The following is a 13,112-nucleotide window of genomic DNA, read 5'->3' on the forward strand; positions in this document are numbered from 1 at the left end:
AGAGTAGTATTTAAACCCCTCTCATGCATTTAGAGAGGAGTCGAGAAATTTGTCAAAAGCAATTTTTTAGAACATGCAATTTTGCCCCCTCTGAGAAGGTTTTGATAAATGAATGGAACGAGATTTATTTATATATGAGTTTAATGTCTGCTACTGAAATGCACTTCTGTACTCTTAGTGGATATTGAATTATTTGAAGATAAATCTATATCACCGAAGCTCATGAGTAGAACCTATTATCAATGGTACTTTTATCTCTTAATACTTTTTGCTTATGTGCCAAGTGATATATTATTTTTAGTTGTTTATATATGAAAGCTTGAATGTTCAGTTATCATTTTTGCACTTTTATATGGTGATAACTATTCTTTTTATGCTAAGTGTATGAATGACTTATTATGTGATGTATTTATGATAATTGTTTCGGCTAATTTATTATACAAAATAATCATCTTTAATGTATTATTTTCTCGTAGATATTGAATAATTTTTATTACCAATCGCTGTTGGAAATTATTTTAGATCGCATAAACAAAGTGTTACTCCCGGGATAGTTTAAGTTAGATGTTTTCCTTCATTAGAATAAAATTGCATATGTTAGATTAGATTTAGAATAAAGCATTCTCCTCATAAACCTTTAAAAAGAAAAACATCATTCCCCTTAGTGTACCATCATAAACAAATTTGGAAACTGGTCCCATCACCCCCTGTCGAAGCCACTATTCCAAACAGAAAAGGAGCTGCTTTCAAGGTTCGGACGAGGTGGTTATCCCCCTTGTTGTAGACCCAATTTTCAGGCCTTCAACATGTACACACTCTTGTTTCTGTGAAGTGAACCAGAATATACGTGAGTTTCCTTTATTAGAAGTGCGTGTACATGCCTCTGTGCTCGAACACAGTCACGTATACCATTTTTTGCATTGTTTTTTCAAATTTCTCTGCCTAGAAAGATTTGTTTCCTGGTCTGCTTAGTCTCTGAGTGATTAATTTATGTATGAAGAATTTCATTATTTTGCAAGCTTACTATTTCGAAGTCTCTTCCTCATTGAAAAGATTTGGCCTAGGTTTGCTTTTTGAGTGAGTTTGTAGTTGGTGTTTTGGCACACAAGACTTTGTTAAGAAGTTCTTGATTGTTCTGGTTCTCCAGAATAGGAGATTGTTTTCAGTTTCAGTGTCAACCTCGATTTTTAATCTACTTGCTTTGCTTTCCTTCGTTTTTGTGGCCTTATAGCTTTTCTTGCTTTTTGAAAGTATTTTTGACAAATTTGAAAGTATTTCTTTCCTGGCTTCTTGGTCAGTTTGTCAAGCTCTTTGCTGCTGTTTGGGTCGTTTAGTACAAGTTGAAGCCTTTTTGCTCAAATTCTCGTTCATTTTCGAGTTTGTAACTTGCAAGGACTCCTTGTGCTCTTATTTTGATCTTTGAGTGGCATTTAGAGTGATTTCAAAAAGTTGTTTTGGTTGTTTCTTGAAAAAGAAAAGATCTCAAAAAATATTGTTTTTGTTTTCTTTCGCCAAGTTTGATTTTGGTTTCTTTTGATTTTTGGAAGTGAATTGCGATCTTTTGCAATTTGTCCTTGTTTGGAGAGAATTTTGTATTCAAAATTTGTATCCTCTTCAATACTTAAGTTGGCTCATTAATAGTTATAAACAATTGCTTTTGTTTTTTTTAGAGTGATTTAGGATCTTGAATCTTCATTATACCTGGCATTAGGGTAGTTTGCATTGTTAAAGAAATTGTAGTATTTTTAGTTTTTGTATGTGTGAAGTGCATTTCAAGAAAAGAAAAGAAAAAGTATTTTTCTCTATAGAAGTTTTATAGAACCCACGTAGAGATCTCTTTTCATCGAAGAACAAATGATTGCATTCATGCAATTAGTTTTTCATTGATTTGTTTTGCATCATACAAACGCCATTGGTTTCACTTCCATCTATACTCTTGACTTAAAAGAACAGGAATTAAAATCAAGCGCTTAATTAAAATAAACTAGAACTTTTTTATTGTCATCAGAATACACCAACAAGTTTAGGTTTATTAGGGTCTTGGATTAGGCGAGAGGAGAGTTAACTCTCCAAGGCCGCTCTAAATTACAAAACATAGAAGTTTGATTAATGAGCGAAATCTAATAGCATTAGGGAGACCGGGAAAGCTCCATGATTGGGAGTAAAGCACGAGGGTTAGTGAAGATAAGGATGAGAGATACCCCCTCTCTTACTTATCGGATCCTACCTCATGACTGTTCCGCTTGGCTTCTGATATGAGTTGGTGACCATAGTTTCCTATCCTAGGAATGACACATGTGGCTGTGGAGGGGAATCCCATGGCACCAGAGGTTGATGTTTTATCACGTTCATCAGTACTTCTAGAGGGAACCCTTTTGAAGCTTGGGGGCTTGCACCGGTAAAGGCTGTTGTCTAGAGGTCAACGTAACTACCTCTGATACATTCGCTAGTAGGCCTGGGGCGTAATTACCCCAGTCTATTTTCGGAAGGCCCTTGTTATTAATTTTCTTGTATTTTGGTGTCCAGTCCTAATCACCCAGAGTGGAAATACTTGAGAGTTGTTTGATTGCTGATATCTTTAGGGGAATTTTAGTGAGTGTTCTGTGCTCCTGGTCCGCCTAGCTTTATAATTTTTTTTTTGAGTATTTAAGTGGATCTTTTAAATAATTCAAAGTGGCTGACCGACCATCTCGACGGTCTAGGAGACTTCGTGGGCTATCACCTATGAGTTCGGAGCCTTCTCCTAGAAGGCGTAGGAGCGATTCTGCTAGTGGTTTTCAACTAGTGGTAGTAGGCGCATCAGAGATTGATCCTCCACTTGGGCGCATTAGTTCACAAGATAGACCTAGTACCAGTACAGAGTTAGAGAGGAACACACCAGTTCTTTCTCAAGTACTCTTCTAGTCGGAAGATAGTATCAAAGTATAAGAGCTTTCAGAGTCAGTTGTGGCTTTGAATTCTCCTCTCACTCTTGACCATCCAGATGTTTTGTTATACATTGGAACTCTGACTCATATGCCTTCGAGCCTAGGTTTAAATACATCTATTCCTTCGATGATCATTGCTGGAAGCATGCCATCTATGATGAGTGTTGCGAGCATGCAAACTCCCATATTTGTACAAGGGTGAGGAACTATTTCCATCCCTTCTAATACTCCCAACACGACTATATTTGGGTCTACTTCCATTTAGTCAACGAGTGGAAGTTCTCAAGCTACCACATCTAGTTTTGGATTCTTCCCTTTTGGAATGCCATCTCAAGGTATTCCATCAGTTCCTTTGAACATACCATCGATCACCTCTACATCCATGATGAGTGGATCAACTTCTTTTTAGGGTTTCCCATTTGGAAGTGGTCATATACCACATTCCAATCCCACAGTAGGGTCAATGCCTTTTCCTTTTACAAGTCAAGGCAGTAACTCTTTCCAAAGTTGGACAAACCCTGCGGTTAGTGGGATAGAGCTGGGAATCAATTTTTCGGCCAACAAGGGAATGTGTCATATGCTTAGGTTAATTCATTTTAAAGTTTTCCACCCTTTGCTAACACATGGAACACTTATCAGAGGCTGTCAGCTCCTTTCAATACTTTGTTAGGGGGTAACTTCACTGGTTACAGAGGATTTTCGGCAGGAGTTGGTCAAACTCCAAATCTTGCTGGACCACAAGGATCAAGAAGTTACTTCGGGCAACCTGGTGCTTTTCAAAATCTAGGTCATTCTTTTCAGACCTTTGGGAACCTCGCCTGCTCTGGATGGAATTCCCAAGGTCCCCCACAACTTCCTTTTCTGGCCACGCTTAATTTTCCATACTTAATTAAATTTATGAATGATCCTATTAGGTACAATCCGTCTTGGCCTCCGGTCCCAACTAAACTTGCCTCGGATATTCCAAAGTTCGAAGGGAAGAGTGGTGAAGACCTGTGATGGTCATCCTGCAAAAAAATTGAGTTTCAACCGTTAGTTTTTATGTTTAAACTTTAAATCGCATACACGCGGGTTCCATTTACACACAGTCGCATGTAGGGCCATCGTATATGCAGGTTGATCACATCCAAACCACGTGTACGCAGAGTTGGATTTTTGGGCATAAATTCCCATGGTCAAAACTTTAAGAAAACTTATAAAAACTATCACAAAACATTATAAGCATGATTTGAGGGTTACCTGATAACTTTGGTGCGATTTGAACGGTCCAATTGTTCAGAGGAAAGCTTGCTCCTTTTTGATCCACAACTCTTTGCTCCAAACAGAAATGAAAAAACTATGAGTCCAAAAGTCATTATATAACTTTGAAATTGCAAAATATTTTTTCAAAAATTGATTTTTGTCTCATGGATTTTTTGACCTGTGGGCTTGGATTGTCGAGAATGGGTTGTTTTTCAGGATATTTTGGAGACTTCTTCGAGATGTTATTTCGGTCCCATGACCACTGACCCGTCATGGTAGGTATCATTCACTCACTGGCATATAGGTTAGGGAAAACCATTTTTTCCATTGCATCTTGCATACTAGCCTCCATTCAGCGATACATTAGCCATAGGGTCGACCCCATCATATCTTGGTTAGCAAACCATTTTCACTCGCCATTTTTTAAATCATGATGTGATGGTAGAGCCATCCTTTACATGGGCATCTTAGTTAGAACCTCGTTGACATTGATTGCCCATGCTGCTATACTGAGTAGGCTCGGGAGTCCTCTTTAGTTCCACCATGACTTGTGCGTTGAAGACACATTCTCCTTTATTTTGCGTTGATTTCTGGCCTTATACCCTAGAGGCTCCTTTGTGTTGAGTTGTACTGCTGCATTACATTTGACTATTTGCACCTTTTGGCTTCACTTGGACTCGTGTTTAAGCCCCTTATTTGACCATGTCTTCTGAAAAATCAACCATGCAATCACTTAGCTTCTGCAACTTAACGCATCCTTTGACCCATGGAAAGAACATCCCTTTGAGTGTCCTTGACCAGTTTCACCTCCCTACATTGAGCATAGGAATGTTCCCATCCCAGGAACTATATCATCTATTTCTTTGTCACTTGTTCTTTCCACTGTACTATAGTATTCTTTTATTCCTTTTCTAGCTTAAAGAAAAAGAAAAAAAAATTGTATATTCCAAAAAGAGTGGGAACGAGACAACATTTCCATATTTTGTTGGTAGCTAGAGTCAGTCGCGTTGCCCTTGAACAAAGCACTAAAAAGAAAGTCTCTCCTCCATTTGGGCAGGATTTAGTTTGACATAGGTACACCTTAACCTTGTTATTGAGTCAATACTCCTCCAACTGGTTACCTCTTCCAATCATATGGAGAGTTTTCTCATGCCTCCTGCATGACGAACTTATACAGAGTTATTATATGCTGCCATATAGTCATCATTGAGTTGTGATTTTGTTCAAGGGAAGTAAGCCTGAGTCGGCCTCTCTGTGGTGTCTCCTGACCTATTTTTCAGTTGGCCATCCGTGGTTGTCAGTGTCATGTTTTTCATCACATCAGTTATATTGTTCCTTTGCTCGTGCCAGTTTGATAAGGTCTGCATTGACTTCTTACTGGCGGGTCTTGTCCTTATCGACGACGACATATTGCTCTTAGGGCAGGCCTAGAGCTACACCTTGGCCCTGTTTTCATCATTGATAGGTCACTTTGTGCTCAGCATCGATCAACATCATGGGTCTTTGACTGAGTGGTTTTCCTTGTGTTCGACATCAACTTTCATTATCACACATTGGGATTCGTGCAGTGCCTTGGTTTCCATTTGACCCTATTGATGGATTCCTTGCCTCTGTGTCAGCTTTCATTATTGGTTGGTTCAAAGGGTTTCTATCATGCGCTAGCTACATCTTGTGTACGCTGGAAACATGCTTCGGTTGGGTTACTACATCTTTTTCGTCTGATTCCTTCCACATTATTGGCCTACGGGTTACACTCGTACTAGATTGATGACGGATGCCTTAATGCCTTCCTTCTAGTGGATCTTTTCCTATTGACTACAACTCATTTTCTCTGGGACAAAGATCTAGAGTCCATTTGGCAGTACCTTGGGGTTTGCAGTCATCAGTGGCAGATTCCTTCGCTATCGATAGTGGGAAATCATCATTGTCACCTGATTAATAGACTCTTCCAAGTGTTCGACTTCAGCTCATTTATTCACACTTGTTAGATTGTACTGGGTACCTTGAATCTCATTTCTCGCGTTTTTTAACGGTATACATAAATGACCAGTAATCAAATGATTTCTCACGTGGTCAACCTTAGATCATTTATTCCCATTGTGTAGAAATGTACCGCGACGGTCGGTGAAGACCTCAGGTTGCATCAGCATGTTTTGGTTCACTTATTAGTTGCTCTTGTTGCTGTTAGTTGACACCATCCACCATATGTGTTGCAGTTCTTCACAACGACATCTTATATGTTGGCATCCGAGTTGCGATGGAGTATCATTTTATTCCATCATGTTCATTTGGTACTATTAGGATCAATTTTTGACATCAGTGATCAGCGTCATCCTTCAACATCATTGATCGTCTTCTTATATGTGATATTCAGACCTGTACGTTTTCAATCATGATTAGATGATCCATTATGTACTTTCATTTCTTTGTACTTGTATACATATTGGATCCGCTTGTACTTGATATGCGAACATACTTTACTATCTCTGAGCATGGATATGCTCGCCTCAGACAACATTTTCTTTCTGATCTCTTTTTAATGGCTTGGCAGGCTGAATTCTAGTGAAGTCCTTCTCAGTTTCGACATGATTCTTTCCATACACTTAATCATGTACCCCTTTTGACCTCATATATTAGGGGGCATCTGTTATAGCACCATTTATCACCCTTCGTATTTGTGATGCTTGGTTTGTGGCCTAGGGCCACCCCTCCTTCTAGACTTGGTCCAAATATATTAAAAACAATGTTTTATTCCCTGTATGGTACTTTTCCCTGAGATAAAAGCGTGTACACGTGGGTTAGTCAATACCCAACTCGCGTATATGTGTTAAAACACTTAAAAAATTAAATTTCCTTAATTATGGGTAGAGTTCACGGGTTTTACCTGTTGATTACCTCCTATTGCCCTTGGCCCAACTATTTCCCAATTGTTTCACAACTAAATTATTTCGATAACAATACTGACTTGACCAGATGGTTGATGAATGAGTGTGAGGGAATGTTCATCCATATATAACTGGCTACCCTCCTTCTAGCACTAGAAATGTTGATGGTGCTGGACTTGCCAACATTTAGGGGATCACCTCGGTATGAAGTCCCAACTAGACCTCAAACCGTTTGGTGTGAGAGTCCCATCTAGTATGATGGCTCGGTTTCCATTATATTAATGATTTTCCTCAACTCTTGCTTGTCAGCACAAGAGAGTGGTCTGCTTTGTCTTCGAGAAGTGAGGTTCATGTGCCTAGTGAGTGTAAGTGTCACTTGTGTCAATGGTTCTTTCACTGTAGAGGAAGGCAGTGAGAGTGAGTCCTAAGTTGGTTGGGAGAAGTCCCAACTCTGCTAGCAACACCCAACACAACAGGACGTGCATAGCTTCCGGCGAAGCAGTCCACACAGATGTGGCAATCACAACACACAAGGGAAGATAACACGTATAACACCCAACAGATTAGTCCACACGAGTGCAACGGTTGTTTACAATAAGTTTTATGTGAAAGGTCTGTCTGATGTCCGGGAGAGTAGTCTACACGGGTGAGACAACGTTAACAACATATACAACACATTTTCATTAATAGATTATGTATTACAACAAGTGAAATAGTTCAAATGTGAAACACAAGTTAAAGCAACATGCATCACAAGTGTTAAAGATTAGTCTTACAACAATTACAATACATGTGTGAAAATGTGCTGGCCTATTAGTAGGCTTTTGAATTAAGTGAAAGTTCCAAGACACATCGTTACACCATACATCACTAACCCCATGTGAGGGGCGTTGGAGCCACTACTTACTCCTCAAAGAAAATATTACAGACTCTCTTGGCTATGTGGGAGGAGCTGAGGTGAAAAGTCCTTTGCATGTACAAATGAGGGGGTATTTATAGCCAAGGGTGAAAATATCCCTTATCGCTGTTCGACTACATTCATGGCTGTTTGACTTCCATGACTTTTTGACTTTACATGACTCTTTGTAAAACAAGTGGGTCTCTTGGACTTCCACGTTACATTAAATTGATAGATAGTATGGCCCACAATAGAGATGTGGACGACATGAATCATGACATAACTCGACATGACAGTGATGGTACATTCGTTCTGGTGGTGGTGTACATGTTGAGTTGCAATGCTGCTAGGTAATGGATGTCTTCATGGTGTGTCACAACTTCACCTCCGCATGGCAAAGTGCGTAGAGTCTTTGATGGTCGTTGGTTCGATTGATGTTGCTTTTGCATGTTGCTCCTTGCTTGTATGTTGGAAGGATTGACAAGTTCATCTATTGGTGAAAGGTGCATGTTCGTTCATTTGTCCGTTTATGAGCACATCTTGCATGTTTTCTCATCCGTCCGTCCATGAACACATCTTTGCATGATCGACTGTTCACGAGCACATCTCTTTACGTGCATCATTTGTTCGTCTGTTGGTGAAATTTTCCTTTTTCATGTGCTCCCCTTCGTTCATACCATTCATCGTCACGCCATGTTTATTTGTGTACCTGTTCTTGCAGTCACTCATGACGAGACGACATCAACTCCAAAAACCTCCTAGTCTACCATGATACATGATTATTTCGAATGTAGGTGATTGGGAGAGGCAACAAGGTTGCGAGGCAGGATGGAGGCTCCAGAAACTACTGATGAAAACTACACAAGAGTCACTGGGTGATGGAGATGGGCAATCTGGATCGACAGTGACTGTTCGCGAGGCCTGGCCCAGATGGAGGACAAAACTGCACAATTTTTGAGGGGAATAGTTTGGGTTGTAGGAAGGCTGGGTAGGAAAAATTTGTGCAGATTTCAGAACGAGTGGGCAGCGGGGTTTGGCAACAAAAACTTCTCTATTTTTTGGAGGAACTGGCTGAGCTGCAGGGGGGCTTGGAAGACATAAATTGCACAATTTTTTGGAGGAACTGGACGGGAGCTTGATAGCAGAAACTGCGCAATTCTTGGAGGGAACTAGCAATCCACTATTGGGAGCTGCTGGCAAGAGAAATTGCACTGATGTTGGGAGGGCGGCCTACTGATCACCTCTGTGCAATTTCTGAGCTGAGTGGACTACTGGGCTACTCATGAAAATTTTGCAATTTTTTGGATGAGCAGCAGTTGACTGTCGGGAGGGCTGGCTGGAAAAATTGTGCAATTTCTTGAGAGAGACAGGAACGGGCACTAGGTGTCTATCCAGCATGTCTGCACAATTTTTTCAGCCAGCAGAGTGGGCAATGCTTGCAACCTCTACGTAATTTTTCAGGGGAGTCAGTCCCGAGGTGGCTATCGGGTCAAATTCTCTGATTGACCAACATGGAGACTGATTGATTTGCTTGCGGGCAGCACAACTTGAAATGACTTGCTTGGTGCTCCTGTGCTGTTCTGGGTGACAGTCGATCGAGTCGATGGTGGGGTGAAGGTATGACTATCAGAGGGGAATCCGGTCGTCAGAACTTCAGCAAAATGACTAAGTGTGTGAATGAGTGAAAGATGCATATGTGACCTTGCAGCACACACTTGCATGACTTGATGACGAGACAATTCAAACCATCCAGGAAAATATGCACAACATGACTGACCGACGGTGTATTCGACAAGCGCGACACTTGTGATTGATCGTTAGTTGACCATGACGACACTTGCGTGACAGTGAATGTGATTCTGTGTGTGAGTGCGATGGATGTTTTCATAGTGAACACAACAAGTACACACGAAGCGAAGACTTTGAGCATAACCAGAACATGGTCGCAAGCATGAATTTGACATCAACATGCAAGACTTGGTGAAATGAACAAGCAAGGCGAATGCGAAGACTCACGCGAGCTCATGGAGTGAACCCGAGTGTGTGCAGTCATCAAGTGAAACTCTTAAGGGAGGCTCTGAAATGGCTCTGAAATTCGGTGTAGGCCAACATTTTGGAGGGTGGTTGTAGCCGCTACAACATGACATTAATATTCACATTCTAACATATATTTATCCATTCCATAGAACGTGTTAAGTATGGGACTGTGACCATTGTTAAGTTCTTTTGCACACCATTCACCCGAGACTTTCTCAATGCGAGAAAAAATTACACGTCTATTAACGTTTCTATCCTACAGAATTTTTGAACTGCACCTTTGTGGCACTACAACTCCATGATAAGGCTTGTGAATCTTTCGACTTAGAAACTTCGCGATGCGACAGGAGCTTGTTCATTAAGTGGAAAATTTTTCGTTCGTGGTCTCTGTCAATTGTAGGACCATGGATTTCCATGTCAAATTGTCCCAACTAAAAATTCCAGAGCATGCTATGAATTTTCACTTTAACTAAAGGGATTTTTTTTTTTTTGCGCCTTTTGTTAGCCTGTGTGAAGCCATATTTGTCTGGAATCCCATCACACTACAAAGTTCCATAACTCCTTATTCTTTTGGAATTTTTCAAAGTGCCATTAATCATTGGAAAGGTCTCTTAGATGGTTATCTACCTAACCAATTTGTATATGCATTGGAACACTTTACCTATAGTAAAAATGTCTTCAAGGATAGGCCCTAAAATCAATAAAACACCAAAGACACATCAATAATAATTTCTTGACATCGATGAAAAGTCCTTTGACATCAATGACACCACATTGCTCAAAGATCTCCCCCTTTAGCATTGATGGAAACACCACTAAATCATTTATGCTAATTAGGGATGATTCATTGATGGAAACTCCAACACTTGGCCATAAACACCACCTATGTTGTTCATTTTCCATGTTTACTATTTCTATTATTCTCCCTTTGTGCTTCTAAGAAACCAATTGCATCCTCTCCCCTTAACAAGAGCCACAAAGCATCTCATTGTTCTGATGTTTTCTCATTCTTCCCTTTTCACATCAATGGAAAAGAAGTTAGATACTCCCCCTGTGATTATTTTGTTCTTGTGGACTTGTCAGCTCCCCCTCAAATTATTTCAATTATTTAGCTATCCCTATATTTATTTTTAAAACTACCTTATTTAATTGTGGAAAAAATATAATGAAGAGAGAATAGAGAAATCACTCTGAACCTGTATGTTAAATAATCAAATTCTTCTCATGTGAGGGGTTTAGTGAAGATATCAGTAACCTACTCTTTTGTGGGATTATACTCTAGCTTCACAAACTAATTTGCAACATGTTCTCTAGTAAAGTGGTACTTTATAGGAATATGCTTAGTATTTGGATGCAAAATAGGATTCTTAGATATGCTGATAGAACTCGTGTTATCATAAATAATGGGAATAAGATCTATAAAAGTTATGTTCATATCCCATAATTTTTGCTTCATCCACAAAATCTAAGTATAACTAGTTGCTACTACAATGTACTATGTATTCTTAGTAGAGAGAGATAGTGATGTTTGCTTCTTTCTCAACCAAGCCACCATGAACTCTCCTAGAAAGAAAGAACCTCCACTTGTGATTTTTCTATCATCTACATTTCTTGCCTAGTTTGCATCTGTATATGTTGTTAATGAGATGAATCTACCTCGATGATACCATAATCCATAATCCATTATAGCTTTCAAATATATGAGTATTATTTTTGTTGCTAGGATATGACTTTTTTTGGGGGCTGATTGAAATATTCCAATAACACCAACATCTTCCATAATATCTGGTCTTGTAGTTGTTAAATATAAGAGGTTGCTAATCATTAATATGTATATTTTCTAATATACCTTAGGTGACACATCATATTTGTTGATATTGCATCTAATAACCATTGGAGTACTAACAAGTGAGCATTCTTCCATTCCACTTTTTTTCAATTTTTCTTTCAAGTACTTTCCTTAGGAGATGAATATTTTTTTTTGAAAGTGTAATCTGTAAATTGAGGAAGTATGAAAGTTATCCAAACATTGGTATTTCAAATTCAACCTTCATATGAACTGTAAACTTTTGACGGAGTTCATCCACATCACTTCCAAAAATAATATCATCAACATAAACAACATCTTTTTTAGATATGATATATAAGTTGTTTTATGTTGCTCCTCTTTTGAACCTAGACTATAATAGATATTTATCTAGTTTGGAATATCATTCCTTGGGTTCTTGTTTAAGACCATATAATGCCTTTTTTAACCTACATACGTAATCAAAATTTTCTGATAGTTGAAGACCTTTAGGTTCTCAATGTAAACCTCTTCTTCAATCTCACCATTCAAGAAGGTTGATTTACATCCATCTAATATATCTTGAACTTTTTGTGACTAGAAAATGCTAAAAACATTTTGATAGCCTCTACTCTGGATACAAAAGAAAACGTTTCATCAAAATCTAAACCTTCAACTTGAGCATAACCTTTGCATACTAATATGGCCTTATTTATAACCATATGTCCATCCTCATTTAATTTATTCCTGAAGACCCATTTTGTACCATTGACATTTTGTTTGCTAGTCTTGGAACCAATTCCTAAGTCTAATTCTTCTCGATTTGATCTAGCTCTTCATTCATGGCCTTTATCCAATTTTCATCTTGGCTGGCCTAAGAAAAATATTTTGTTTCAATCATGGATAGAATGGAAATATGTACCTAATTGGGGGAATTCACCACTGTTCTTCTTGTTTGAACTCCCACATCTAAATATCCTACAATTTGATTAGAAGAGTGATTCTTTTGAACATACCTTGAGGGATATTTCGGTTGAGTGCTCTCAACATCTTCACTGACTTTTTCCTCGAACTATTCATAATCATTTTCATGGACGGGTTGATCATTTGGGTTGACATATCTTGGCTATGTATCTTTTAGAGGAAAAAACTCATCCACTGTTACATCAATGTTATCAAAAAAATTTCTTGATTTTTTATTGACATCTATAACCCTTGTTGTTAAGTGAATACCCAAAAAGTATACCTTCATCGACTCTGGCATCAAACTTATGAATCTTCTCATCATTATTCTTAATGTAGCACTTGTTGCCAAAGACTTTGAAGTGTTTGATTGT

Source organism: Pinus tabuliformis, chromosome 2_2 (assembly GCF_031772625.1).
Source record: "Pinus tabuliformis cultivar Carrire ecotype Pingquan chromosome 2_2, CPIR1, whole genome shotgun sequence".
NCBI lineage: Eukaryota > Viridiplantae > Streptophyta > Pinopsida > Pinales > Pinaceae > Pinus > Pinus tabuliformis.